This window comes from Pleurodeles waltl, chromosome 6, assembly GCF_031143425.1.
Source record: "Pleurodeles waltl isolate 20211129_DDA chromosome 6, aPleWal1.hap1.20221129, whole genome shotgun sequence".
In the NCBI taxonomy this organism is placed as follows: Eukaryota; Metazoa; Chordata; class Amphibia; order Caudata; family Salamandridae; genus Pleurodeles; species Pleurodeles waltl.
In genome coordinates this window covers 214,201,614-214,226,634 of record NC_090445.1, presented here as the reverse complement: position 1 = coordinate 214,226,634, position 25,021 = coordinate 214,201,614, and positions in this window count along the sequence as shown.

The following is a 25,021-nucleotide window of genomic DNA, read 5'->3' as shown; positions in this document are numbered from 1 at the left end:
GCATCTCCACTACCTGGACTGACCTGGGGAACTGTAACAAGAGGCCTGAGCCTTTCAGGCTCACCGCCAGATGGTACAGCTCCTGGAAGGGGAGGTGTGAAGCACCTCCACCCAGTGCAAGCTTTGTTTCTGGCCACATAGAGCACAAAGGCTCTCACCTCATGTGATCAGAAACTCATCTGGAAGTGGCAGGCTGGCACAGACCGGTCAGACCTGCACAAGCAGTTGGGCTAACATACAGGGGGCATCCTCAAGATGCCCTCTGGGTGCATTTTTGCAATAAAATCCTACACTGGCATCAGTGTGGGTTTATTGTACTGAGAAGTTTGATACCAAACTTCCCAGTATTCAGTGAAGCCATTATGGAGCTGTGGAGTTTGTAATGCCAAACTCCCAGCCCATATACTCAATATGGCCACACTGTACTGACAATGTCTGTGAATGGACTTAGACACTGTATGGTCATATTGCTCATGCAGCTATGCCCTCACCCGTGGTATAGTGCACCCTGTCTTAGGGCTGTAAGGCCTGCTAGAGGGGTGACTTACGTATGCCACAGACAGTCGTTTGTGGGCATGGCACCTTGAGAGAGGTACCATGTCAACGTTGACTGTTTCTCCCCACCAGCACACACAAGCTGCAAAGGCAGTGTGCATGTGCTTGGTGAGGGGTCCCCCAGGGTGGCATAATACATGCTGCAGCCCTTGGGGACCTTCCATGGCCACAGGGCCCTTGGTACCCTGGGTACCTTTTACAAGGGACTTAACTGTGTGCCAGGGGTGTGCCAATAGTGGGAACAAAGGTACAGGTTTTGGGAAAGAACACTGGTGCTGGGGCCTGGTTAGCAGGATCACAGCACACTCTTAGTTAAGTTGGCATCAATATCAGGCAAAAAGTTGGGGGTAACTATACCAATAAGGGCACTTTCCAACACCCCTCAAAAAAATAAAGACACCCACCCACACATACATGTATATATCTATATATATCTATATATATATATATATACATATATATATATATATATATGTATATATATATATATACACATATATATATATATATACATATACATATATATTCAAATATATATATATATGTATATGTATATATATATATATATATATATATATATATATAAATTCATACATATATAGCTATCCATATATATGTGTGTGTGCATCTTTATACATCTTTATTTATTGTTTCAGGATTACAGTGCTTCATAAACTATGCGAAAAAAGAAGCAGGGAACTCTGGCTAGTTGCCAAGTTTAGATGGAGAGCAGCTCCTTTCTGTGGAGCACCCTCCAGCACCACAACACTCCAAATCTGCTCACCTCAAATGTCCATTTTTCTAGCAAAGTATTTAAGCATAGGATTGCTACAATTCCATTCATCCCAAGCTAGAACGTGACAAAGGGCCTGATTGAGATCATGGCGGACGAGTTACTATGTCACAACAGTGATGGATATCCCGTCCTCCGAAATATAAATCCCATTACATCCTATAGGGTTTATATTTTGGAGGACGGGATATCGTCACCATTGTGATGGAGTACCTTGTCTGCCAAGATCTCAATCAGGCCCTAAGTCTTTTGCCATTTTTACAGCAATATCTTTCAGCATCCACCCTGAGCTAAAAGATTACAAAAGTCTTTTACCACTCCCGGCACTGTATCACAACTTCAATTTGGAAACATATCATCCTCACACATCAAATCAAGCTCCAATAACAGCAAAGAACTCTTCAACATAGTCAAGGAATTCTCCAACCCATCAGCACAACAAACAACATAACCCCGCACAGGAACTCTGCAACAACCTTGCAAACTTTTTCCACAATAAGATCGCCAACATCTACAGAAACCCCAAACCCAAGCCCAAGGCCATCGACTTCTTCAAGCAACACAACAATCCTGTTACTACCACAGACATCTTGCCCCAAAGGGCACCACCTCCATCATGAACTCGGTCCACTCAGAGCCCCCAATCGACCCATGCCCTCACCATATCTTCAACCACAAACTCACCACCTTGTTCATCCCCTCAATTGCCAATTACCTACGAAAAAACATCAGCAGACCCCAGCATACACAACAGCTACTGGCCAATCACCCTGCTCCCATTCCTGGCCAACGTATTAGAAAAAACATCAACCAACTACTCTCATAGCATCTGTAATGGAACCTCCTATTCCTCTCCTCCCAATCCGGGTTCTGCAGCAAAGATAGCACAGAGACAGCCCTCATCGCAGCTACTGGTGACATCCGAGCCCTACTTGACCAAGGAGGGACTGAGGCTCTGATCCTCCAAGACGTCTCAGCAGCCTTCAATATGGTCTCCCACCACACATTCAACACAAGGCTGCACAACATAGGCATCCAAGGAGCCACTCTCAGATGACTTGTCTCTTTCCTCACCAGAAGAATGCAAAAAATCTGCATTCCTCTCTTTTATTCCGAATCTATGGAAATCAACTGTAGAGTTCCCCAAGGATCCTCGCTCAGCCCCACCCTCTTCAACACTTGTATGACACCTCTGGTCAGCATCGCCAAAACCTGTGGATTCAACAGAATATCCTATGCTGATGACACACTACTCTTCCTCTCCCTCTATTAAAACACTGACAACACCAAGACCAACTTCACAACCACATGACAGATGTCGCCAACTGGATGAAGGACAACTGCTTGAAGCTCATCACAGACAAGACAAAGGTACTGATTTCCGGGAACAAAAGTTCCCCAGGGGACACATCCTGGTGGCCCTCAGAACTCGGACCTACTCCTACTCCCACTAACCATGCTAGGAACCTAGGCATCTTTCTAAACAGCAAGCTAACCATGAGACCTCAGGTTAACTCCATCTCCTACTTCTTCATCCTCTTCATGCCACATGAGCTATTCAAAGTGCTACGCTGAAGCTCAAGATGCACCATTACGCAGCCCCTCATTTCCATCCAACTGGAATACGGCAATGCGCTCTACGCAGGGATCGTGGCTCACCTCTGATGACTACAGACCATATAGAACACCGCAGCCAGACTTGTCCTGGATCTCTCAAGACAAACCCACATCACCCACTACCTCAGGAATCTCCACTGACTCCCTGTATAGAAAATATGCCAGTTCAAGATCCTCACCCATGCATACAAGGTCCTACACAACTGCAGTCCAGCCTACTTGAATGACTGCCTGAACTTCCATCAGCCCACCAGACACCTCTGCTCTGCATTTGTTTCTCTAACCCTCACCCATCCGACATAACAGATGCGGAGGTCGCTCCTTCTTCTACTTAGCAGCAAAATCATGGAACAAGCTATCCTTTCATCTACTTATCTCACCATCTCTTCCAGAGTTAAGAAAGTCCATAAGACATGGTTATTCAGTTAATCAATTGGACCCTGAGAGGTCCTGGATACCCTCATGGGTGACAAATAACACTCTACAAATCAACTGATTGATTAAATGATTGATTGTCTGTGAAACAATTTCATCTTATTAGTATCAACTGAATGCCAAATGCAGCAACAAACAGATGATCAAAGAATGTTTTCAAAGGGACTTTCAGTGCACAGGACCACGTGTTGCCATGTTTTTCATAGGTTTTAATCTGTTTGAGCTAGAAACAACATTTGCTTTTGTTAAAACCTGCAGATTACGTAGGAGATAGTGGATTATGTGCCAAGTACTGGAAGTCCACAATTATGCAAAAAATGCAGCGGCTACAGAATTACATAATTCCAGTGGTTCTGATTATAAGATATTGTGTTCCATGTGTGTACTGTGACCTTGTACTGAAAACTGTTTTTCATTGTGCTAATATAACACCAAAAGGTAATTTAAAAAAAGGAACATTACAGAATGATTTAAATACAACAAATCTTGCGATGGATAAAATTAACAATGAGGTAAATAACACTCAACTTGAAATTAATATGCGCATCACTGAAATTAGATCTGAATCACACTGAAGTGAACAGATTATTGACTGAACTGGATAAGTATATGAATGAAATGGATATGGTGAAATGTGTGTGTAATACACACTGAAACGCACATGACACTGTCAGCCAAACACAGTAAAGTTCAATGCAAGTTGCAGAGCCCACTTTGAAAAGTGAACAGTGAGACAACCCGGTGTTCTCAACAACAGAAAGAGTTCTGGGCAGGAGAACGTTGATGACACATGCAGGAGCAGGCTGCAGGCAGTCCAGTTATACACTCTTTGCTGCTGTGGGTTTTGGTTCATAGGGCCTCTCCGGTAACCCCACAGCAATCCATCCAAGACTCCTACTCCCAGCAGCTCTGGGGGTCCCTCTGTACAGGCTTTTGAGGTTGGAGCGGGGCTGGAATATGCAGAAGTGACACCCTAGAGTGCCCCATTGTAGTATGTAAGACTGCATCGAGCCACGGGATGATTGAGTGCAGATTAAACTCTGGACCATGTACACTGTACTTTAAAACATACATTTTTGTAAAGCGCACATTCCGAGCTCAAGTGTCCAAAGGCCGTCTTGTATGTACTAATAAGTGTATTATAAATACATGAGTGGCTAAATCCTTTTTTTGTACAGTGCACGTTTTAAGATCACATTTCATGATGGGCTCAATTTTCTATTGTTTGTGTCTAAGTTTTGCCCATGTCTGTGTCCTGTTTCCCCTTGTTTTGTGCCTCTCTTTGCTTCTCATTTCAACACTTGTTTATGCCTCTCTGTGCTTCGTTTTAGCCCTTGTTTGGGCCTCTGCGTGTTTTGTTTTTGCCTTTGTCTGTACCCCATTTTCCCTGCTTTCTGCCTCTTGTGTGACCCGTTTTTGTACTTGTTTCTGGCTTGTTTGTGTCTCTTTGTGCTTTGTTTTTGGCCTTGTGTGTACCAATTTCTGCTAGTTTCTACCCATTTGAGTCTGTTTGTGCTTTGTTTTTGTTCTTGTTTGTGTCTCTTTTCCTGTTTGTTTTCCCTTGCCCCATTTTTGCTAGTTTTGCCCTTGTTTTGTGCCTCTCAGTGCCCATTTTCTTCTTCTGTTAACCTATGTATATGTCTCTGTATGCTTCATTTTAGTCCTTATTTGTGTCTCTGTATGCTTTGTTTTTACTCTTCTGTGTGCCACATTTTCAGCTCATTTTCTCCTGGTTCTTTGCCTCTCTGTGCCCTGTTTTTTTTCCAATTTTGCCACCCTTAACTCATCCCAGCGCTCCTTACCTTGTTTTCCTTCTCCTACATCCTGGGCCACCTCAATTCCACACACCGCACTTCCCGCCCTTCCTCTACCTACTTAGGGCCTAATTTAGAACTCAGCGGATGGGTTACTCCATCACGAAGGTGACATTTTATCCCGTCCACCGAAATCTAAATCCTTTAGAAGATAATGGGATCTGGATTTCAGCGGATGGGATATCAATCACCATTGTTACAGAGTAACCCGACTGCCGAGTTATAACCTTCTCAACCACGTTCCTCTGCACTCTCAATCCATACCGCCACTCACCACACTGCTCCGCACACCACAAAGGGAGCCTTTACTTGCATGCCCCTCAAGCCCTCATGCACCCATCCACATTCACTGCTCCCATGCCCAGAACCCCATATGCACACTAACCAACCACCACCCACACAGCAACCCACCCTCTCATGCATGGTCACCCAACCTAACATTCCAAGAGCATCCTCCTCTCTTTCTGAACCCAGCAAGAAGCTGAAAACCTGGCTGTTCTACACGCCACCCTGCCATGTCATAGGCATGGCTAGGCACACTCATCTGCTCAGCTCCAGGATGCCTTCCTGAGTGACAGTTTGCTTTATACATACACATGACAAAATATATGTGTAACTACATTTTTGTGGTATAAATTTGTATTTAAGTCTGAGCAACTTTACAGTCTATTAAACAAAAAACAAGAGCTTATTGGAAAGCATACATCTTGATCGCCCATATTTGAAGGCTCTCTCAAATGTGACAATGAAGAAAAATGAGTCTTGGTGAAATATAGTATTTGCGCAGGATCACACAATTTTGTCAAGGAGGGAAGCAGAGATTTCTTGTTTGCACTGTACAGTTCGTCTACTAGCTGGATATGTGCTTTTCTCTTTTCTGTTTTACAACAAACGTTTTACATCAAAGGTTTGATCACACAGCAGATGTTGGATTATGTGGCAAATCCATAAATATGCAAAAAAAGCTGCTGCCACTGAATCACAGTATTTCAGTGGCCCTGTATAGAGGGTATCCATAACCGACACCTCTGAGTTCACTGATAGTGTTGCCATGAAGGCAAGGGCCTGAATGGTTCTCAGTGTAAGTTTTTAATACTTCTATGTGATGTACTGAGGTACAAAGATTCAGAGTGTTAAAGAAATCCACTTTTTCTAATTTTGATCACGCTATATTCTAATATGCTTGTGGCATGATTATGATTTACGTGTTAGTTATTCTGAAGGCATGGCTCTTGTATGGCACCTTCGAGCCAGAATCCACTCTTGACTTTGCTCTTTATGATCATTTGTTGGCTCATGAACCTCTATTGTACAGCGCATGTGTTGAACTTAAGTATTTCAAGGCACTTCATATATGCTAGTGAGGTCATTAACACATAGGAGAGCACCTTGAAATATGTGTGTATGGGAGAGCACCTTGAAATATGTGTGTTCGGGATGTGTGCTGTACAAAAAAGTATTCATTAACAAAATAGTCCACATGGGTCAATGACATTGAGTACTAGCCTGTCAAACGCATTTCTGTTTAAGTCAATAGAAATTGTTTTGCATGTGCCATAAACTAGTCTAACCAGGTCTGTAAGAAAATGTTTCAGGAGCTGCACCTCTGCAGCTAACATCAGTTGCCCCGCGGGATACAAGAACAAAACCAGGGTTCAGTAAGGAGTGGTCATCCAGTTGGGCGAATGCTCACTCAGGGTTGCTCACAGTTATGCCACAAACAGCCAAACTGCAGACATGAGGGCAACACAGAGCACACAGGAGTGCAGTCAAATACTACATTTAACTCTGGCTGACTGGACGAGAATGTCCCTGCTGTAGGAAGCTGGCCTGGTGTGTGGTGAGCACCTATGGTGTTATCACCGTATACCAGGTCCAGGTATCCCCTATTAGTGAAGTGTAGGCAGTGTCTAGGAAGCCGGGGCTCTTCAGAGGTAGCTGTGGATGAGCAGCCAAGACATATCAAGGAGACATGCAAAGCTTATGTAATATCAATATAATCACAGAGCACTTACACACATGAAAGAACCACACAGTGTTACAAAAAAAAGGTACTTTATTATAGTAGCATAAATACTAAAATACTTTATAGGCAATATACCAACTGGAGGTAAGTAAACACACTGTTTTATACACAATAGAAATCAGCACTTAGCATAGAAAGCAATATCAAATAGTGAGGGCCCTGGTGCAGGGCCAAACCATATACTAAAAAAGTGGAATGTGAAAGGCAGTCCCCCACCCAAAGAAGTGGAATCAGTAAAGGAACGAGGAACCCAAAGAGATGAGTACCAGAGTGACCCCCAGCAACCAGGAGAACAGAGGTAAGTACCTGTTTTTTCAACAAAACCAACAGGAGGACTTTGGAAATGGATTGTGCAAGACCCAGACAACACTGGAAAAACCCCAAGGTGGATCCTGACAGAAGAGGACTTGGAAAGGAAGGGGACCAAGTCCAGGAGCCACTACCCACCCTTCTGTAGATGCAGGACCAGGTTGACAGAGGACAAAGAAGGTGAGCAGTGCAGCACAGGAGCAGAAGAGGAGTTCCAGGCATGATGCAAGTGATGTCCCAAGTCGGTAGTCGTGATGCTGTTGGTCAGGGGTGCTGGAATACCACAAACAAGCCTTGGCAAATGCAAGAGCTGGAGAAAAAGGTTTTGCAAGGCTGAAGAGGACCAGCAAGGTCCAGGGGACTCAACTCAAGGAGGGGTGTCCGGGGTGACCCTCAGCAGTTGGTAGAGTCACAAGAAGAGGAGGTAGTCCTCACAGGCAACCCACTGGCAGCAGGCACAGGAGTTGCGGTGAGGCCCACTCAGCACACCTGGAGTGGTGTCCCACATCACTGGAGAAGCAGACAGGGTATCGTGCATCACAGGGAGAAGTGCTGGGAGCTGGGGCTACACAGAGCTTGAAGATCCCTTGGCGGAGGAACAAACTAGCCTGGGTAGCTGCAAGAGTTGCAGTGCACAGGGGTACTTTCCTGCAAGAAAAGGAAAGGGCTTACCGTCTCCCAAGTTGGACAGCTGGTAGAGAGGACCAAGGGGACTATTCCAGACCACCACCTGTGATGCAGGATCCAATCCATGCAGCTCTGGAGGAGAGAAGATCCATGTAGGTGGGTGTCATTGCAGTTGGTGCCTGCGGATGCATGGCAGTGACTCCTTCACTCCAAGGAAGATTCCTTCTTACTTCTTGTGCAGGGTGAAGACTCATTGCCCTCAGCGGATGCATAGACAGGGAAATATTACAGTTGCTGGAAGGTGCTGGAGAAATAATGTAGAGTGGAGTCATTGCTGAAGTTGCAGATTGTCGGTTCCAGGAGGGTCCAGTGGCCTTCCCATTGGCCGGAAGATTAAGTAAATGATGCAGAGGAGTCCTGCTGGAATCTTGCATGTCAAATCTGAGTATCCACCCAAGAGGGAGACCCTAAATAGCAGAGGCAGGGGGATTGGTCACCTAGCAGGGTGACCACCTATCAGGAGCGGACTGTGACATCACCTACCTGACCTGGCTCCTCAGATGCTCCCAGGGGCCTCTGCCCACCTAGGATTTGAGATGGAAGAATTAAGTGGCTACCTGCAGGAGATCTGGGTACCACCCGTAGGGTGGTGATGGACAGGAGAGTGCTCACTCCTCCTTCCATTGTCCAGTTTAATGCCAGAGCATGGACTTGAAACGTTTTCTTACAGGACTGGTTAGACTGGTGTATGGCACATGCAAAACAATCTCTATTGACTTAAATAGGAATGTATTTGACAGGCTATTTTGTTAATGGATCCTTTTTTGTACAGTGCACATCCTAAACACACGTATTTTAAGGCACTCATATGTGTTAATGACCTACTAGCACATATGTAGCACCTTGAAATACTTAAGTTCAACAAATGCGCTGTCTAAGAGATGTTCGTAAGCCAACACATTTTCACGGTGAGCAAAGTCAAGGGTGGATTCTGGCTCGAAGATTCCATGCACAAGCCAAGCCTTCAAGATAACTGCCACATAAATCATGCCTGAAACATACTGGAATATAAGGTTTTCAAAATTAGAAAAAGTGAATTTCTTTAACACTCTGAAGCTTCATACCTTAGTACATCAGATAGAAGTATTAAAAATAAGAGTTTTTAAACTTACACTGAGAACCTCTGCCCTCTTGACAACGCTATTAGGAAACTCAGAGGTAAGTAAGTTGTGGCTATCCTATAATGCAATTCAGCAGCCGCAGCTTTTTTTTTGTGCATATTTATGGATTTGCCACACAATCCAACATCTGCTGCGTAATCTGCAGATTTTAACAAAAAAATTGTTTTTAGCTCAAAAGAATGAAAAGTTACTAAAAGGTGGCAACTTAGTTTAAAAAAAGAGGTGCCATATTATGCTGCATAATTTGCCTTTTCTTGTTGTATACTTTGCTGCTATTCTGATGCATGATTTCTGTGACCTTGCCTCTATAGTATAGGATATAGTTAGGTGAACTAGAATCTAATTATGGATGGAGCAACATTATAGGATATGAAATCAAACATTAGAGGTTTTTGTACTAGAGGTGAGTGAGCCACTGAAAACTCGAGCCAGCTGAAGCCTGATGATGGCTCTGGCTCAGCTCAAAGTCCTCTTGGTCCCTGGAGCTCAAAACGAGCAGAGCATTCATGTGGCTGCTTGCTGCCTTCCACTCAGGCTGTCACCTCATGCACCAAGAAATGAAGACAAAACTTTGATGATAAACCTTTGATGTAAAACCTTTGTTGTAAAACAGACAAGAGGAAAGCAGATACCCAAATACTGGGCAAAACAAGAAATCCCGGCTTCCCAGCTTGACAAAATTGTTTCATCCTGTGCAAATATTATATTTCACCACAACTCATTTTTCCTCGTTATCACATTAGAGAGAACCTTCTAATATGGGCGATCAGGATGTACGCTATCCAATAAGCTCTTGTTTGATTGTTTAATAGACTGTAATGTTGCTCTGTCTTCAATACAAATCTACACTACCAATGTCTGGGTATACAGACGTTAATGTGTTTGTGTAAAGCAAACTATCACTCAGGGGGCATCCTGGTGCTGAGCAGAAGAGTGTGGTAGCCATGCCTAGGAGAGGGCAGCATGGTAAGCAGCAAAGGCTGGGTTTTCAGCTTCTTGCTGCATTCAGGAAGAGAGGAGGCTCTGGTGTGTTTGGTTAAGTGACTATGCATGAGAGGGTGGGTTGCTGTGTGGGTAGTGGTTGGTTAGTGTGCATGTGGGGATCTGGGTATGAAAGCAGTGAATGTGGATGGGTGCATGAGAGCTTGAGGGAGATGCAAGTGAAGACTCCCTCTGTGGTGTGTGGAGCAGTGCAGCGAGTTGGAGTAGGGATTGAGAGAGCAGAGGAAACCGGTCGGTAAGGGGAGGACCAGGGTTCCCTGCACTGGGTGCCGTCCAGGCGCAGACAGGCTTGCCTTGGCATGCTAGCAGCTCACCCGCTGCACGGCTGTGCTGCGGTAACAAATAGGTGCTGGGAGGGTGGGAAGTCCAGGGGGTGGTGCTGAGGAGGGGAAGCATGCAAAAGAGCAAAATAAGGTAAGAAGCACTGGGTTGAGGAAATGGTGGCAAATTGGAAAAAGAAGGGGCAAAACAAGTAGAAAACAAGACATACAGTAGAGTGGCACACAAAACCAGGGGAAAACAAGCTAAAAATGGGGCACAGACAAGGGTAAAATCACTGCAGAAAGAGTCACAAACAAACAAGAGCAGAGAATGGGGCACAGACAAGGGCAAAAACAAAGCATACAGAAACACAAACAAGGATTAAAACGAAACATACGGAGGCACAGACAAGGGTTGAAAGGAGAAGAAAATGGGCAAAGAGGCACAAAACAAGGGCAAAATGAGTAGAAAATCGGGCACAGAAGAATCACAAAACAAGGGAAAACAAGCAGGAAAAGCGCCACAGACATGAGCAAAAACAAAGCATGAAGAGGCTCTAACAGGCAAAAATGAGCAGAAAACAGCACACACAAGGGCAAAAACAATGCACAAAGGGGGACAAAGGTGGAGACAAGCAGAAACCGGGCACAGATAAGGACATAAAAGAAGCAAAAAATAAAGTCAGAAAGCAAGGGAAATGGGGTACAGACAAAGGCAAAAACAAAACACACTGAGGCCCAAACAAGGACTAAAACAAAATGCACAGAGGAATAAACAAGGGTTAAACAAGAAGAAAACAGACACATAGAGGCACAAGACAAGGGAAAACAGGACACAGACAAGGGTAAAAATAAAGCACAAGCAAGGGAAAAATGATGAGCCGGTCATGCAATGTGATCTCAAAGTGTGCACTGTACAAAAAAGGATGTAGGCACGCTCATGTGTTTTCTAATGCACTCACCAGTACATACGAGAGTGCCTTTGAACACTTGAGCTCAGTATGTGCACTTTAAAAAAATGTATTGTTTAAAATACAGCATACATGATCCGGAGTTCAACCTCTACTCAAATGTCCAGTGGCACGATGCAGTCTTACCTGCTGCAACGGGGCACTCCTGGGGCTCACTTCCGCATATATCAGCCTCGCTCCAGCCTCAAAAGTCTGTACAGAGGGAGCCCCAGAGCTGCTGGGAGCAGGAGCCTGGGAAGGCTTGATGTGGGTTTACTGGAAAGGCTCTGTGACCCAATCCCCGCAGCAGAGAAGGGTATATAACTGGACTGTCTGCGGTCTGGTCCTGCATGTGTTAGCAGGGTGCTCCTGCCCACAACTCTTCCTCTTGCTGAGCCACCAAAAGACCTCCTATTCACTTTGCAAAATGGGCTCTGCAACTTGCTTTGAACTTCACTGTAAATGGCTGTCAGGGTCATGTGCTTTTCAGTGTGTGTTATAAACAGAATTCTCAATTTCCATTTAATTCATATCCTTATCCAGTTCAGTCAATCTTTTGCATACCTCAATGTGATTCATTTTCAATTTCAGTGATGCACATATTAATTTTGAGTACATTGTTATTTACCTCACTGTTATTTCGATCCATCTCATGATTTGTTATATTGAAATCATTCTCTAATGTTCATTTTTTTTAATTAGCTTTCGTGTTATATTAGCTCAGCACACTTTCCATCACTAGATCATAGTACAGTACACACATGGAACAACATATAGTATAATCAGGGAATTATGTGATTCTGCAGCAGCTGCATTTTTTGCATAATTATGGATTTGCTGCATTTGCCACATAATCCCCTATCAACTACATAATCTGTAGGTTTGAGCAAAAACAAATGCATCAAAATTTATGAAAATCATGGCAAAAAGTGGTCCTGCACACTGGAAGGCCCTTTGAAAACATTATTTGATCATCTTTCATGTGCTTGTTGCTGCATTTGGCATTCAGTTGGTACCAATAAGATGAAATATTTTCACAGATAATCAATCATTCAATCAATTAGTATATTTGTAGAGTACTACTTATCACCTGTAAGGGTATCCAGGCGCTGGCAGGATCCAGTTGATTAGCTGAACAGCCAGGTCCTCACAGACTTTCAGAACTCTAGAAGAGATGGGGAGGTCCGTAGATGAAAGGGTAGCTCGTTTAAGGACTTTGCTGCTAAGTAGGAGAAGCAGCGACCATGGCATCTATGTCCGATACTAGGGGTGAGGGCTAGAGAAACAGACATGGAGCGGAAGTGTCTGGTGGGCTGATGGAAGTTCAGGCGGTGGTTCAAGTAGGCAGGCCTGCAGGTGTGTAGGATCTTGTATGCATGGGTCAGGAGCTTGAACTGACATCTTTTCTGTACAGGGAGCAATTGGAATTCCCTGAGTATCGGAGTGATGTGGGTTCATCTAGGGAGGTCCAGGGTGAGTCTGGTTGCTGCATTCTGTATGAATTGTAGTCGTTGGAGGTGAGCTGCTATCCCTGCATTGAGAGCGTTGCCATAGACCAGGTGGCTGGAGATGAGGGCTTGGGTGATGGTGCGTCCTGAGCTTTTGGGTGGCAATTTTAATATCTTAGGTAGCATGCGCAGGATGAAATAGCAGGAAGAGGAGACAGAGTTAACCTAAGTCGTCATGGTTAGCTTGTTGTCCAGAGGGATGCCTAGGTTCCAAGCATGGTTATTGGGGGCAGGAGTAGGTCCGAGTTCTGAGGGCCACCAGGATGCGTCCCATGATGAGCTTTTGTTTCCAAAAATCAGAACCTCTGTTTTGCCCGAGTGGAGCTTCAGGCAGTTGTCTTGCATCCAGTTGGAGACATCTGTCATGCAGTTGTGGAAGTTGGTGTTGGTGGTGTCTTTAGAAGAGGAGAGGATAGATAGTGTATCATCGACATAGGAAATGATGTTGAGTCTGTGGATTTTGGCGATGCTGGCCGGGGGTGTCACATAAGTGTTGAAGAGGGTGGGTCTAAACGAGAATCCTTGGGGTACTCCACAGATGATTTCCTTAGGTTCAGAGGTGAAAAGGGGAAGGCCGACTTTTGGCATTCTTCTGGTGACGAAAGCGGCAGGTCATCTGAAAAGCGGCTCCTTGGACAGTGGTTCAAACAAGTGCAAGGAGTTGCTATGGGGTCTAGATTTTCCCCATCGTATGCAAACTTGTATATGGGTTGGTTTGAAGAAAATCATATTTGGACGAACGGTTCCCCACATCTGACGGAAAATATCTTTTTTTGGGGGAGGTATATTGATGATGTCATCATGATTTGGACTGGATTGGAACAACAACTAGTGGAATTTTGTAATCATTTGAATTTGAATATGTACAATATACAAATGACTTATGAATATAGTAAGGAAAATATATGTTTCCTGGATTTGAACATATTCATTAAAGACAATATGATCCACACTAAAATTTACCGTAAACCAACAGCTTGTAATGCAATATTGCATGCGGAGAGTGCTCATCCCAAAACTCAGATCGCAGCTATTCCTCTTGGGGAAATGACTAGACTCAAGAGGAACTGTAGTGAGCCAAATACATGCAATATGGAATTAGACATTTTGGAAAAAAGATTCCTACAAAGGGGATATTCCAAACAAACTATTGATGTAGCAAGAAACAAAATCAATAGGACATGTAGGACAAACTTGCTGAATAGGCATACCACATCTCCGAAAAGGTCCCAGGGCACAATGGTGAGTTTCTGTACAGAGTATAGTCAGAATAGCCGAAATATACATCGTAGTCTACAAAAACATTGGAACATATTACAAATGGACAATACACTAGCAAAAATATTACCTAAAAGACCGAGAATGATTCACAAAAGGGGCAAAACAATTAGAAATGTAATATGTAAAAGTTATTTGCCACCTTTAAGGGAAGAAACACCGACATGGTTACCAGGCAAAATCAATGGATTTTACAAATGTGGTCATTGTAATATGTGTGGTTTCACAATGCATAAAGCCCTGGAATTTCAGTACAATGGAAGCGGACCACATAAAATTACCACCTTTATAAATTGTAACACCAAATTTACTGTGTATATTTTGGAATGCGAATGCGGCCAGATATACGTGGGAAGTACTATCAGGCCCTTGAAAGAACGCATTCAGGAACACATCCGTGCCCTGAGAAACAATGACACAATCTCACCAGTAGTCCGACACATGAACATCAAACATCCAGGGAGAGAAATTCCTTTGATTAAATACATTGGAATTTATCATACCCCTATCAACCCTAGAGGAGGTAATAGAACATTGGAGCTAAGAAAAAATGAGGCGAAATGGATTATCAGGTTAAGAACTATAGAAATGGGGATGAACCTTGATGATGAACTATATCATTTTTTACAATAATGTATACTTGATTGTGGATTATAAGATATGTCTTCTTTTTACCAATACATCTTTTTACAGGCTGACAATACATTGGGATCAGTGTTTTGTTTTGCCTATATGTTTAACTGATGTATACTCACATACCATGGTGATGGATGCCTCTCTTTAAGCGATATTGAATATCTCCTGTCTGTCCAATCACTGTTTATCATATATAATTTTCTATGATAATGTGCACATATTGGACTAATATGTATAGGCTCTTTCTTCCAGTTTCTCCTTTCTCCTTCCTATCATTCAGAGTCTCGTTGGTTACCTTATTCTGTCCATACATTGAGGATGATTTATTACCCACACAGAAGAGTTTTCAATTTATGTTCATTTTTTAAATCTTAAGATCAGAGTATTTGATAAGAGCTTCACTCGTTGGCCCAATATACTTATATATACTCTGCCTGATGATTAGTATGTATTAATTAGGTTCTTTGACAATAGGACAACAGGTCTGACTAATAAGAAAACAAACTATTATAAGATGGCCGCCATGTTCGCGATGGTTGTAGTGGGCCCTTTTCTCTTTCTACTATAAGAATATTCTAATTGTGGGTTTGAAACTCAGGGTCGGCATTGGCTAAATTGCCGACACCAACCAGATTTAAGAAAACATCCGTGCTCTCTTCAACACACACACCTTCATTGCTATTGCTACGAAGCAACACGGGACGCGGATTGCTATTATGCAGACGTTACGAGGACACAGGTTAGTTTTGAAGGCGGTACGGCTAGCTTGTCTTGGGGATGCCCCATTGATTTTTATTACTCATTGGCCATAGAGTTATGTGGGACATTCCTGTTTATATTATCATGGACAAGACATATTCTTTTGGATATGGTTTTCTGACTTTATTATACCTATTTGATATTGATTCAGGTTTGAATATTCTCTCTCATATCATGACCTTATTTAGTATCGGCGATACATTTTATTATGTGACTTTCTATTTGTGGCTTGACATTGTTATGGCCAAGCACTTTGAACAACATATAGAGGTTAGTTTTATTTGTGACGTTATGTATCTATATGGAGTTAAATTACACTTTGTAGGGAACCAGGTTTCATGTTATCGTGACGGTTTAGATATTTTGTTTAGATTGAATTACGGTTCCTTTGATAAGAAGGATATGATAAATAAAGGCCATAACATGGCCTATATCAGCTACTAATATGTGCATACATATTCTTTTCATTTATTTGTAGGACCAACTATAAGCTGATGAACTAAAATTATATTATCAAAAAAATGAAAATTAGTTGCGGATTTTTTGTACAATGAACAAGCTTAGTGCGGACAATACCAAAGTTAGTGGGGTACCAGATTTTGAATATAGGTAACACATATGGGTGGTCATTCCAACCCTGGCGGTCGGTGTTAAAGCGGCGGCAAAACCGCTAACAGGCTGGCGGTAAAAAAAAAGCAATTCCGACCCTGGCGGAAACCGCCAACAGAGACCGCCACTTCAACACACCGCCCGCAACGGCGGGACAAACAAACAGTGCGGCGGTCACCGCCAACAGACAGGCGGGAGACAATGTACCGCCCACCCTATCACAACCCACCAATCCGCCACCTTTTCCGGGGCGGTAGCCCCGCCGATAAAAACACGGCGGAAACAGCCATTTCAAACGGAAAACGCTCACCTCCATACACCCCACGAGGAATCTGGACAGCATGGAACCCGAACTCCACATCCTCCCAGCGATTGTCTTCCTGCTCCTCTACCAGGAGCACGAATGCCGGCGCAGAAGACAACGGTGAGTACTGCACCTACGACACAGGGGAGGCAAAAAATTACGGGGACACACATATGCGACACACCCACCCTCACCCTCACCCACTACAACACACACATCAATGCATAGCAACACATCACAGTTACCCCCCCAAACCCCCCGGAAGAATGCAAAGACAAAAGGAAATGATTATAAACTTTGGAATATATTGTATGACTGAGTATAAAATATATCACACATCTAAAACTTTATATACATAAATTGTCCAGTCCGATATGTGTATCAGGCATTGTTCGTGGGCCACTGGGCCCAAATCACATGGGCAAAGCCCACACAGGATACCTGACTCCAACGGAGAGAACGCTGCAGGGGCATCAGATAGGAAAACTACAGGCACCTCAGGGGGAAGGGAAGGGGGGGCACCTCAGCCAGATGAGTCCACGACGCCAGATCCACGAGGGGCCTCCATGGCCACTGTTCCATCCTGGGGAGTGCAAAGCCACAGTCTCTTAAGTCTCTACAGTGGGTGGCTTGCCCACTGTGCCATCCTGGGGAGTGCAAAGCCACAGTCTCTCAAGTCTCTACAGTGGGTGGCTTGCCCACTGTGCCATCCTGGGGAGTGCAAAGCCACAGTCTCTCAAGTCTCTACAGTGGGTGGGTTGCCCACTGTGCCATCCTGGGGAGTGCAAAGCCACAGTCTCTCAAGTCTCTACAGTGGGTGGCTTGCCCACTGTGCCATCCTGGGCAGTGCAAAGCCACAGTCTCTCAAGTCAATATCAGTCTCCACTGGTACTGGAGGGGGACTAGTGCCCAGAGTGCTTCGTGCAGCCCTGCCCGACACAGATGCGGGCCTGCCCCTTCCGCCAATGGGCCAGCGGTGCTTGAGATGAAGGGCCCAGTTCAGTGGTGCTTGAGACGGCGGTGCCCAGCGGAGCGGTGCTTGAGATGAAGGGCCCAGCGGAGCAGTGCTTGAGATGAAGGGCCCAGCGGAGCAGTGCTTGAGATGAAGGGCCCAGCGGAGCAGTGCTTGAGATGAAGGGCCCAGCACAGTGGTGCTTGAGATGAAGGGCCCAGCGCAGCGGTGCTTGAGACGGCAGTGCCCAGCGGAGCGGTGCTTGAGATGAAGGGCCCAGCGCAGCGGTGCTTGAGATGAAGGGCCCAGCGCAGCGGTGCTTGAGACGGCGGTGCCCAGCAGAGCGGTGCTTGAGATGAAGGGCCTAGCGGAGCAGTGCTTGAGATGAAGGGCCCAGCGGAGCAGTGCTTGAGATGAAGGGCCCAGCAGAGCAGTGCTTGAGATGAAGGGCCCAGCGGAGCGGTGCTTGAGACGGCTGTGCCCAGCGGAGCGGTGCTTGAGATGAAGGGCCCAGCGGAGCAGTGCTTGAGACGGCGGTGCCCAGCAGAGCGGTGCTTGAGATGAAGGGCCCAGCGGAGCAGTGCTTGAGATGAAGGGCCCAGCGGAGCAGTGCTTGAGATGAAGGGCCCAGCGGAGCAGTGCTTGAGATGAAGGGCCCAGCGGAGCGGTGCTTGAGACGGCGGTGCCCAGCGGAGCGATGCTTGAGATGAAGGGCCCAGCGGAGCAGTGCTTGAGATGAAGGGCCCAGCGGAGCAGTGCTTGAGATGAAGGGCCCAGCGGAGCAGTGCTTGAGATGAAGGGCCCAACGGAGCAGTGCTTGAGATGAAGGGCCCAGCACAGTGGTGCTTGAGATGAAGGGCCCAGCGCAGCGGTGCTTGAGACGGCAGTGCCCAGCGGAGCGGTGCTTGAGATGAAGGGCCCAGCGCAGTGGTGCTTGAGATGAAGGGCCCAGCGCAGCGGTGCTTGAGACGGCGGTGCCCAGCAGAGCGGTGCTTGAGATGAAGGGCCTAGCGGAGCAGTGCTTGAGATGAAGGGCCCAGCGGAGCAGTGCTTGAGATGAAGGGCCCAGCGGAGCAGTGCTTGAGATGAAGGGCCCAGCGGAGCGGTGCTTGAGACGGCTGTGCCCAGCGGAGCGGTGCTTGAGATGAAGGGCCCAGCGGAGCAGTGCTTGAGACGGCGGTGCCCAGCAGAGCGGTGCTTGAGATGAAGGGCCCAGCGGAGCAGTGCTTGAGATGAAGGGCCCAGCGGAGCAGTGCTTGAGATGAAGGGCCCAGCGGAGCAGTGCTTGAGATGAAGGGCCCAGCGGAGCGGTGCTTGAGACGGCGGTGCCCAGCGGAGCGGTGCTTGAGATGAAGGGCCCAGCGGAGCAGTGCTTGAGATGAAGGGCCCAGCGGAGCAGTGCTTGAGATGAAGGGCCCAGCGGAGCAGTGCTTGAGATGAAGGACCCAGCGCAGCGGTGCTTGAGATGAAGGGCCCAGCGCAGCGGTGCTTGAGACGGCGGTGCCCAGCGGAGCGGTGCTTGAGATGAAGGGCCCAGCGGAGCGGTGCTTGAGATGAAGGGCCCAGCGCAGCGGTGCTTGAGACGGTGGTGCCCAGCGGAGCGGTGCATGAGATGAAGGGCCCAACGGAGCAGTGCTTGAGATGAAGGGCCCAGCGCAGCGGAGCTTGAGACGGCGGTGCCCAGCGGAGCGGTGCTTGAGATGAAGGGCCCAGCGGAGCAGTGCTTGAGATGAAGGGCCCAGCGGAGCAGTGCTTGAGATGAAGGGCCCAGCGGAGCAGTGCTTGAGATGAAGGGCCCAGCGGAGCAGTGCTTGAGACGGCGGTGCCCAGCGGAGCAGTGCTTGAGATGAAGGGCCCAGTTCAGTGGTGCTTGAGATGAAGGGCCCAGTTCAGCGGTGCTTCGGATGAGTGCCCAGTTCAGCGGATCAGCCCATGGCGTGGAGGTCCTTCCCACCTGGGATGGGCCTGGTGGAGCCCTCCTGGGCTGCAGTACCGGGCCTGTTGGTGTCCTCCTGCCCACCTGGGATGGGGCATGCGGGGCCCTCCTGCACAGCTGGGCTGCTGGCGGTCTTGTCGGGCGTGCTGCCCTTCCCAGCCTTCCCTGGTCGCCTGTGGCCCTTCCCCACCTTTGGCGGTGTGCCAGGTGACACCACACTCCCTGCCGGAGCCATGGTAGGGATTTTGGTCCCAGGTGTTTTAGGCCTCTCGCGCCAGGCACTGATAATCTTGGCATGTTTTTGCGGCGGTGGGCTGCCCGTGCCTTGGCTCCCTACTGAGCTGGCTGCCCTTGAGGGTGGGGGACTCCACAGTCCATGGCAGACTGTCTTCACAGGGCCCACTGTTGTGGTGGCTGAGGTGCTGACTGGAGTCTTTTTAGATGGACGGGGTGGGGGAGTTGTTGGGAAGAGGTCAAGTTTGGAAAGGAAAATAAGTTTAGGAAGAGAGGGACGGGTAGGTGTAGTAGGTATGGGAGTGGAGGAAGAGGTTGTGGTTGTAGGAGTTTGAAGTCTGGTGTCTTTGGGTGCAGGTGCTTGGGCTGGAGGCTGTCGTGAGGTGGATGGCTGTTGGGTGGGTGGCTGCCTGCGTTTGTGTAGCTTGGAAGAGGGGGTGACAGACACACTGGGAGAGGACACAGGGGACGTGTGAATGGTAGTGGGGGTGGTGACTGCACGTGTGCGGGGGGTTCTGGTGGGTGTGCTGGTGATGGACGTAGTGGCTGAAGATGTTGTGCATGCAGGTGTGAGTGGAGACGTGACAGGGAGGGAGGAGGGAGACGAGGTGGAGGGGGACACAGTGGAGGCAGTGGGTGTTGGTATGTCTGCATGTGGATGTTGCTTGTGTGAATGCCTGTGTGATGTGTGGTGCTGATGTCTGGATGAGCTTCCCTTGGGTGTTGAGGTGTGTGCAGGCTGGTCTGATGGTGTGTCTGGGATAGGCAGAGGTACAGGGGATTGGGTATGGGTGGAGGAAGTTGGAGGGGGGAGGCTAGAGACAGGGACAATTGCTGCCATCAGTGCTGAGGCCAGAGTGTTGAACGATCGCTGATGGGCAGCCTGACCCGAATGAATGCCCTCCAGGTATGCATTACTCTGGTGCACCTCCCTTTCTACACCCTGGATGGCATTCAAAAGGGTAGACTGCCCAACAATGAGCGTCCTCAGGAGGTCAATGACCTCCTCACTGAGGGCAGCAGGGGTGACAGGGGCAGGGCCTGAGGTGCCTGGGGCGAAGGAGATGCCCACCTTCCTGGGTGAGCGGTCATGGGGCAAACGCTGAGGGGCTGCTGGGAGGGCGGTGCTGGTGCGCTGGGTGGCGGCTGTACCTGTTGTAGCGGGGGGCACGGATGTTGCGCCACCACAAGGGAGCTCCCTTCAGAGGACGAGTCGCTGTCACTGACATCCGCACGAGTCCCCGCTGTGGAGCTCCCCTCGCCCTCCGTCTCACTGATGAAATCCGAGTCAGTTGCATGGCCCGCCATGGCCATGTGAGATGCAGCTCCCTCGTGCTCCGATGCCACTTCTCCTCCGCCTGATGATGCTAATGCACAAATGAACAGGAAGACAACAAAAAAGGGGGGTGGGGAAAAATAAAGAAATGTTGAGTGCATGCATTGGCAACACCGTTGGCGGACAGGACAGACACAGAAGCCCCCTGCACTACGCCGCGCACTTGGGGTCGACTACGCAATCCGTGGGACATGGCCTACAAGCCTATGGGCGACCTCTGCTCACATACATGACACAGGGCAATGAATAGCTGTACTTGGCACCCTACAGAGGTGGGGGACGGGGACACAGGGCCATGCCTTACGGAGGGGCCTAGCCTACAGATATCGCCCTGGCCTAGGGATACCCACAGCCCTCTACCCCACCCAGACACCTCCACTGCGCGCAAAGTCACCAGGATTTGAGTGTACTCACCCCCTTGTGTCTGCTGTGATGTCCTCACGTACCGCGACCGCCAGCGCACATCGTCATTGGCTCCTGAGACCCATAGGGTTCAATGTTAACCAATGCAGCTTTGCGCCGCGGTCTTCGACCGCCTACCGCCACGGTGTCCCACGCCAGCGCATTGACCTCACATCCCATTGCCGCACTTCACAGGTCAGGCAGCCGCCATTTCAAGGGCCCACATGCCTTATTTTCTACTGCATCACACATACCTAGGCCTTGCATCAACACTCATACAAGCCATTCAATGCATTGGGAATCGTGTTATGTGCAAGCTGTGGTTACGTACCTGTGGGTTGATTGACTCTGTGCTCGCTGTTGTCCTTCATAGGCACCGTCCGCTGGGACATGCGAGGAGATGGAGAAATCTTCCCGTGTACAGACCGCTGGTGGACCTGTCGACAATGGAGGAAAGACATGTCATACTGACATACAGGCTTGACCGAGCCACTATACAGGAACTATGTACCCAGTTGGAGCCAGACCTGATGTCACCAATCCGCCAAACCACAGGGATCCCCCCTCTAGTGCAGGTGCTGTCAGTACTCCATTTCCTAGCAAGTGGGTCATTTCAAACAACAGTGGCCATATCATCAGGGATGTCCCAGCCCATGTTTTCCAAGGTGTTGTCCAGAGTGTTGTCTGCCCTGCTCAAACACATGCGGAGCTACATCGTCTTTCCTGAGGTGGGGGATTTGGCTCCAGTGAAGGCTGATTTCTATGCCCTTGGACATATACCCAACATCATTGGTGCCATTGATGGGACACATGTTGCTTTGGTCCCCCCCAGCAGGAGTGAACAGGTATAAAGGAACAGGAAGAGTTATCATTCCATGAATGTCCAGATGGTGTGTTTGGCTGACCAGTACATCTCCCATGTTAATGCCAAGTTCCCTGGGTCAGTGCATGACGCGTACATCATGCGGAATAGCAGCATCCCTTATGGCTATTAGGAGACTCTGGTTACCCCAACCTGTCATGGCTACTGACCCCAGTGAGGAATCCCAGGACAAGGGCAGAGGAACGGTACAATGAGGCCCATGGGAGAACTAGGAGGATGATCGAGCGGACCTTCGGCCTCCTTAAGGCCAGGTTTAGGTGCCTCCATATGACTGGTGGATCCCTAATGTACTCACCAAAGAAGGTGTGCCAGATCATCGTGGCCTGCTGTATGCTTCACAACATGGCTTTGCGACGCCAGGTGCCTTTTCTGCAGGAGGATGGTCCAGATGGTGGTGTTGTAGCAGCTGTGGAGCCTGTGGAGAGTGAAGAGGAGGAAGGCGAAGAGGACGACATAGAGAACAGGAACACTGTAATACAGCAGTATTTTCAATGACACACAGGTAAGAATACACACCGGCATATTACATATACTTAACCCCTACTACCTCTCTACTGCCTGTCCTTTTCCCCCAGTGTATGGTAACTGAGTTGTGACTTTCCCTTCCGATTTCAGAGATGTGGGCCCCACTGCGTGACATCTGCTTTATTTCCCCATAGACTACAGCTGTGTGACATTGGTATGTTGGCATCACAATGTGAATATGCCATTTGGCACGGTAATGTCTAATACATTTGTACAAAATCACAGCCAGACTCCAGATTGTTTTATGCAATAAGTGTGTTTATTACAGTGCTCTAAATTGGTGGGTGGTTGCAAATCGTTGAGGTGTGATGGTAGAGGATTGTCCATGGCAGAGTCCAGACTATCAGTATCACAGGTGCATTGTCCAGATGCCTGTGGAAAGTGGAGCAGGGGCAGTGTAAGGTTGGACAGGGTGTCAATGTGGGACAGTGGGATGACAATCAGGGAGGTATCCTTTGCTGGCGGGGGTCTTGGCATCTTACTCTGTCTTCTTCCTGGATCTCAGGGCCCGCTTGCGGGGTGGTTCTCCTTCTGCAGGGGGTGGGGTTCTGGTGGCCTGTTGGTCTTGTGTCGGGGCCTCCTGTCCACTAGCGCCGGCGGAGGTGGTAGGCAGTTCTTGGTCCATGCTAGTGTCAGGGGCCCTTTGTGGTGCAACTGTGTCCCGCAATGTGGTGACTACCTGATTCAGAGCCACTACGATGGTGCCCATGGCGGTACTGATGTTTCTTAGTTCTTCCCTGAACCCCATATACTGTTGCTCCTGCAGAAGCTGGATCTCCTGAAACCTGGCCAGGACCGTCGCCATCGTCTCCTGGGAGTGGTGGTATGCTCACATGATGGAGGAGAGGGCCTTGTGGAGGGTGGGTTCCCTGGGCCTGTCCCCTCCCTGTCGCACAGCAGCCCTCCCAGTTCCCCTGTTTCCCTGTGCCTCTGTCCCCTGGACCGTGTGCCCACTACCACTGCCCCCAGGTCCCTGTTGTTGTTGGGGTGGTGGGTTAACCTGGGTGCCCTGTAGTGGTGGACACACCGCTGATTGACGTGTCCTGGGGACAGAGATATGGGCCCGCTGGGTGGTTGCTGTGCTGGTGTTCCCAGAGGGGGGAAGGTCTGCTGTGGCCTGTGGCTGTCTGAGGGGAAACGACTGTCCAGAGGTCCCCAATGGGCCGGGCTGGTCATCTAGATCCAGGGAGACAGAGGTGCTGTCATCACTGTGGGCCTCTTCTGGGGGTGGAGTGGACATTTGTGGACCCTCCTGCGCGGTGACGTGGCGTTCGGGTCCTGCAGGGGTATAAAAGTATGATTATTGCTTCAGTGTGTGCCATAGCGTGCAATGGGTGGGTGCCCGTGTACCCCTGTGCTTGCATTCCTGTGTGGGGGCTTTTGTGACGGTGGTTTGGGGGGGGATGGGTATGTGCAGTGGGCATGCTTAGGTGATGGGTGTCCATGCTTTGTGGTCGCATGCAGGGCTTGGTGTTGGGATGGGTGGGTTGTGAGGGTGAGACATTTGCAAGGAGTAGGTGTGATGAGGGTGGGGGTATGAGTTGGCATGCTGGTGGGGTTGGTGGGATGAAGTAGTTAAGATATGACTTAACAGAGTCTATTCCTCCGCCTACTCCTGCGAGGCCCTCAGGATGCAGGATCGCCAAGACCTGCTCCTCCCATGTTGTAAATTCTGGGGGAGGAGGTGGGGGTCCGCCGCCAGGCCGCTTCACCACGATGTTGTGCCTGGATACCATGGAACGCACCTTCCCCCGTAGGTCGTTCTACCACTTCCTGATGTCGTCCCGATTTCTTGGGTGCTGTCCCACAGCGTTGACCCTGTCCACTATTCTGCTCCATAGCTCCATCTTCCTGGCAATGGTGGTGTGCTGCACCTGTGCCCCGAAGAGCTGTGGCTCTACCCGTACAATTTCCTCCACCATGACCCTGAGTTCAGCGTCAGAAAACCTGGGGTGTCTTTGCGGTGCCATGGGGTGGTTTGGGTGATGTGTGGGGTGGATTGTGTGGTGCTAAGTGTGGTGATGTGTATTGGTGTGTAGTTTGAAGTGCGTGGTAATATTGCTGGGTGACAGTGAATTGCGCGTCTGGGT